Here is a 6,865-nt window from a genome sequence, read left to right on the forward strand (position 1 = left end):
AGTTAACAAAATTAATATAATTATATATTTGATTCTCAATACTTATATATTCGATCAATTTGATCTTAATTTTAATTTAATTTAATAAATTAATCTGTCAATCAAGATGTGACATGTGTTAACATATGATCCTAGCACATGCCACAATGGACATATGTTAGCACCTAATTGAAGGACTTTTATATTAATTTCAATTTATTTAATTAAATTTATTTTCTATATATTCAAATGATAACATGCGTCACAAATGCATAATTAAACTTTGGTTCTTGGGTAAAGAAGTGCAGCGTCCAAGCCGCTGGACCAAATGCCTTATTTGATTTTTTACCTTATGATATTATTAATTAATGATAGAATAATAATAATAATAAAACACTCGATCTTTGGTCAATTATAAAATATAAAATACTTAAACCAATTAAATAAATATAATGTTTTTATAATTAAATAAATCACACACACACATATATATTAAACTGCATTTGATATAAGATTTAAAATTTTAAAAAAGTTTAATAATTTTATATTCTTAAATTAAATTAAATTTTTTAATATTTTTGTTGATTAGAATAATATTTTTCAATATTGATATTTCTAAAAGCAAATATGAAATTATAAAAACTAAGTATGAAAAATTTATTGAATATTTATGCAAAGTACTATTGGAGTTAACAGACTCTAAAATTTCTAAAATGTCTCCGACCTTGACAAGATATGAGAACAAATTTGTTAGTCGTCCTAATTTTTTTACACGAGTTAAAGGTGAGATGAATATTTTTCACACCAATTACATAAAATAATCTCTAGTCCCAGCATGAACGAAGATGTAGAAATTAAGAATTTTTTTTTAATTTGTTTTAGTAACAATGTATAGAAGCAATCAATCTGACAGATTAAACATAACAATTAGAAATGTAACAAATAGTTAACATGGAATCTATTCATGATGATTTTACATAAATGTGCAGCTATTTAAAGTTGTGAATGAGCAGCTGCATGAACGGTTATAACTAACCTAGAACCGTCTACCAGCCTAACTAAATATGGTTTAACATTCACCCTGCTTCTTACAAACTTCCTTCAACTGAAAAACACACAGTTTACTTCTAAACAAATCAAATTTGAGCAAGGGAAAAGGCTTTGTTAGAATGTCTTCTACTTGGCTACTAGTGGGCACATAGTTGATTTGAACTTCACGAGCTGCCACCTTTTCACGTAAAAAATGTAAGTCTAGCTCGATGTGTTTACTCTTTGCATGCAATATGGGGTTTGTTGCCATAGTTACTGCACTGGTGTTGTCACACCACACCTTGGGCTCTTCGGGCAGTGTAACGTTCATCTCATTCAGCACAACCTTAATCCACACGACTTCAGAGGTGGCATCAGCAAGGCTCTGGTATTCGGCTTCTGCAGTGGACTTGGGCACGTTGCTTTTTCGAGCTCCATGGCAGCAGATGGTTCCCATTGTAGACACAGTATCCAGAGATCGACCTCCTGTCATCAGTATCTTCTCCTCAATCCGAGTCCGAAAAAGCATTGAGTGCCACCATCTTTTGTGCTTGAGTTGAAAACCAGAGGCCAGCCTCTAGTGTTCCTCTTAGGTACCTCAGTATGCGTTTTACAGCAAGCCAGTGTGCCTCTGTGGGCTCATGCAGGAACTGTGCTGCTTTATTGACTGCAAAAGAAATGTCCGGCCTTGTATGACAGATGTACTACAGTGCCCCTACTACACTTCTATACTGCTGAGGTTTGTTTAACACTTCCCCATCGTTCTTACTAAGTTTCATTGTTATTGCCATGGGAGTAGATGTTGAGTTTACATTCAACATTTGGTTCTTTTGTAGCAACTCGGTGACAAACTTCTTCTGGCTGAGGAACAAGCCATTGTCTGACCGATGAACTTCGATACCAATGAAGTACTTAAGCTGCCCAAGATCCTTCAAGGAGAATTTCTCATGTAGTGCATGAATAATTTGATTGATTTCAAGTTGAGAGCTCCCTGTGATGAGGATATCATCCACATACACCACCATGTATATGACTTCACAATCTATTTGTCGAATAAACAGTGAGGAATCTGCTCTCGAGGGCTTGAATTTTAAGCTAAGAAAGAATTTCTTAGCTTAAGAAACCAATTTCTTGGAGCTTGTCTCAGGCCATACAATGCATTCTTCAGTTTGCACACTAGAAAAGCTCCATCACTAGACTGTTCCTCAAAACCAGGAACCTGTTGCATGTATACATCCTCGATTAGATCACTTTTTAGAAAGTCATTGTTCACATCCACCTGCCTTATTTGCCAGTGGCATGAAACAACCAGTGAAAACAATATGTTTATTGTGAAAAATCAAACCACAGGACTGAATGTGTCCATAAAATCATAGCCTGATATTTGGGAATACCCCTTGGCAACCAGTCTAGCCTTCAATCTTTCTACTGAGCCATCAATATTGTTCTTCACCTTGAAGAGCCATTTGCAGCCAATGGCTTTCCTACCAGCTGGTAACTCCACAACGTCCCATGTGATATTGCTAAGAAGTGCATTGTATTCAGCCATAACAGCTGTCCTCCAGTCATCATCTTTGAGAGCATCTCGAATATCACTAGGCACTTCCTTACATTGAGCTGAATAGATTTTTGGTTTAAAAATCCCATGCTTGCTTCGAGTTTTCATAGCGTGAGTATTGGTCATTCTAACATCTGGAACATTTTCTTGATTCTGAGCTTGCTCACTAGAGGCAGCTTGCTCATGCTGAGAAGATGCAGCTTGATCATGTTGGGAATAAACATAGGCAGCAGATTCAAGAGCATGAGAGCCTGATTAATTATTTATTGACTGCTCTTCAGTGTGTGTATGCAGTTCATCGCCTGCAGCTGCATATTGGTTTGTACTGCTAGCTTCAATCGTTTGACCAGTACCAACTCCAACATTAATACTTGAGCCTGGGGCAGTCTTGGCTTGCTCGTGTGGACTGAAAACAACTAGAATGACCCTCGATCAAACTGTTTCATTACTACTTCTACTGCAAGTTGTTGTATTATGAGCAAAATAGAAGATACTTTCATTGAACACCACACTCCTGGAAACATAAATTCTACCATGATCATCCATGCATTGATAGCCCTGATGCATAGGAGAGTACCCTAGGAAGACACAAGATTTGGATAAAAAATCCAACTTGTGAGTATTGTACATCCTGAGATTAGGAAATCACTGTCATCCAAAAAATTTAAAGAATCTGTAATCAGGAGGCTTATTATATAGTTTCTGATAAGGAGACACATTACCAAGGTTCTTGGATGGCATCCTGTTGCTGAGGTATACAACACTTAGAATTGCATGAGACAAAAAGGTTAGAGGCATTAAAGCTTCTGCTAGCAGAGTCAAGGCAGTTTTCATCTATGTGCCTATGTTTTCTTTCCACCACCCCATTTTGTTGTGAGGTATGTGGGCATGTTTTCCTGAGTTTAACACCTAATTTTCGTGAGACAGCTTCTAGGAATCAAAACTCTCCTCCATTGTCTGTTTGTAAAGCAAGAATTGTAGTTTTAAACTGATTAGAAACCAAGGCTGAGAATACTTCAAAAGACACATCAACTTCACTTTTATTCCTTAGCAAATAGACCCAGTTGTTTCTTGAGTACAAATCTATACAACTCACAAAGTATTTGAAACCACTAGAAACAATAGAGGCAGGACCCCATACATCAACTTCAACTAACTCAAAAGGTTGTTTGTACACAGTTTGTGACATAGGAAAAGGTTGAGTTTTGTTTTTTTCCATCTGACAGGATGCACAAACCTCACTTTTATCTATACTTAATCTCCTATTGAGGGTTGTCATTACCACCTCAGGTGCTGGATGACCGAGCCTCTTGTGCCATAATCAGTACTCATTAGTATTTCTAGCAATAGTGTTGTTGAGTGTTACTGCTCCTTGAATAGTCTGACAATCAAAACTGTACAATCCTCTATCAAGCTTCCCTTATACCAGCACGACTCATATGCATTCATCCTTAATATAACAAGCATTTTTGTGAAATTCAAAGAAAACAAAATTGTCTTGTATGAATTTCGAAACTGATAAGAGATTCTTGTTAATATTTGGAACGTGTAGTATTTGATCAAGCAAGAGATCCTTAGAGATAGTTTTTAAAGCATTTCTACCAATGTGAAGGATTAGAATAGAGGAACCATCACCTAGATGAACCTTACCACTGCCAGTGTATGCTTGTTTGCTCGAGAATGTGGAGATGGTACCAGTCATATGATGTGTGGCTCCTGAATCAGGAAACCATTTAGCATGATTCAAAGGACCATTAACCATTAACGCATTGACCTACACATTATCACTTGGTTCAATGGCAGATGCGTCTTCACCTCCTGCACTGTCACTTACAAAGGGACTGTAATGGCAGTCAGGTGTATGCGAAAAACATAAACACATATTTGCCTGCATGTCATTAGGTAAGGAGTTTTGTTGAGCGATTACTCCTTTGAAATTTTGATCAAACCTATGCCAGCAACTGTCAACTAGATGACCTAGCTTTCCACACAATTGACACTGCATCTTAGGTCTTCCTTTATATTTGTTTCTCGTGGTGCTGTTGGGTTTAGAAGTCCCACAACTCTTGTACTATTGTGTATCAGAAACCTGGTTGGTGTTGTAGCGTGTGAAATTAACACCTATTGGGAACCTTGATGAGCCATCAAGACGAGACTCAGCATCGATAAGAACAAATACCACATTATCGAGGGAAAATGGATCTCTGCTCGTAGTGATCATAGCCACCGTTAGTTCATATTCGACTGACAGTCCATTAAGAATAGTGGTAATGTGATCGATGTTTGAGATAGGGTTACCACACGTGGCCAAGAGATCACATATTTCTTTGATGACCATGGTGTAATCTCTCATAGACTGAGAGCCTTCTTTCATCGATCTAAGGCGACAATGCAGGGCCATTATTTCTGTGGTAGATAGTTTGGAATACAACCTGGTAATGGCATTCCAAACTGCAGCAGTGGATTCATTACCAACCAATTGAGGCAAAATATTGGTGCTAATAGTGGAAAGAAGCCAAAAGGCCAAAGAACTGTCTTGCTTGACATACCGAAGGTAAACTGGATTAACAGTCTATTCTCCAATCTCGTTGAGTATCAGTTTTGTTGGAACCACCATGGATTCATCAAGAAACCATTCAAGACCGAGCCCTCTGATTGTGAGAATCACTTGTTGCTTCCAAAGAAGGTAGTTCGAGTGGTTTATGCATACATTTATTCTTTTATTAGCGAAGGTATGCGAGTTGGCTTCTGTCAGCTGCTCATCCTCGGTCATCATTATAATGCCTTGAACCATGACTATTCTTTGAAGACAAACAATAACCAGAAAGAATGACACACATCGGAGTTTTTTCAGGATCTAATGGCGAATGATATCATGTTAACTATATCTTGAAGCTTAGAAAGAATAAACAAGAAAGGAATGCTAAAACATAGAATCTATTCATGATGATTTTACAGAAATGTGCAACTATTTAAAGCTGTGAATGAGCAGCTGCATGAACGATTATAACTAACCTACAACTATATACTAGTCTAACCGAATATGGTTTAACACAAATAACCTTACGTTGTTATTGATAATCAGAGTCTCATTATATTATATATAAGATTTGAAGATTTACTTTGAAGCCAAGAAAAAACCAAGGTCAAGAACTGGGGTTGGCTAGAATTTGATATGTGATGGAATCTTTCACCTAGAAGATTATCTAAACCTTTTTCCATTACGTTAGACTAACAAATCAAGTAGTAAGAGACGGAGTAGAGAAACGATCAACACATGCCCTTGAATTAGATAACGACATAATTTGGATGGAAGATTTGACTTTCATGGCAAAATGAATGCAAATTGATGTTTAGATTAAAAAGTTAGGTTAAATAATTATTTCATATGGAAGCGTGTAATGGATAGGGGTGTTCAAAATTTTGGTTAATGAAATTTTGAAAGTTCGGTTTGGTCAGTTAATCGAACCGATTGATTGAACATCCTTAGTGATGGAGGTTAGGAAAGTATTGATTGTGAATTCTAAAAATCGTCCACTAATCATCGTTAATTTTTTAACGATGGACGATCACAATAAAATTAAATAACATGAAATAGTTGGTGACAAAACAGAACTAAAATAATAGTTAAATGACTAAATACTTAGTTTATCCTTGGTATTTACCCAAATGTTTTTTTTATTCTTTTAATAAGAAATTATTCTATATACTAAGGGGCTGTTTGTCTACTTCAGAATGATTAAGCGCTGAATGATTCAAATGCTGAATGATTCAGAGGCTCTATATGAATTAGCTCTGAATGTGACATGTTGTTTGATAATGACTCTGAATCATTCAGAATGTACTTCTGTGCTAAATCATTCAACACTGTTTTGCTGAATCATTCAACACTGTTTTGCTAAATCAGTCAACACTGAATCATTCAGAGGTGAGAAACAAATAGTCTGAATGTTGAACGGTTCAATATTCAGCGCTGAATGGTTCCATTCAGAGCTAAACAAACAACCCCTAAGTTGTATTTGGTTCGAGTGATTCTTGATATTAATCTTTGAAGGTTTTTTTCGGCCCACTAGGCCATGTTGGTTAAAAAAATAGCCCATTAGGTCATCTCCAAAATTATTTTGGGATCTACGACAAATGTTACAGTGCAGGACAAACTTGTAACGCTCACATGACGAGTTTGCGCAAATAGTATTTTTTTTATTTAAACTCGTCACAAAAAGTTACGAATTCCAATAAAATATAATTTTTTATTAGATTTTGTGACGTCGTAGTGACAAGTTTCAATAAAAAATATAT

Source organism: Hibiscus syriacus, unplaced genomic scaffold (assembly GCF_006381635.1).
Source record: "Hibiscus syriacus cultivar Baekdansim isolate YM2019G1 unplaced genomic scaffold, ASM638163v2 tig00111708_pilon, whole genome shotgun sequence".
Taxonomy (NCBI): Eukaryota; Viridiplantae; Streptophyta; class Magnoliopsida; order Malvales; family Malvaceae; genus Hibiscus; species Hibiscus syriacus.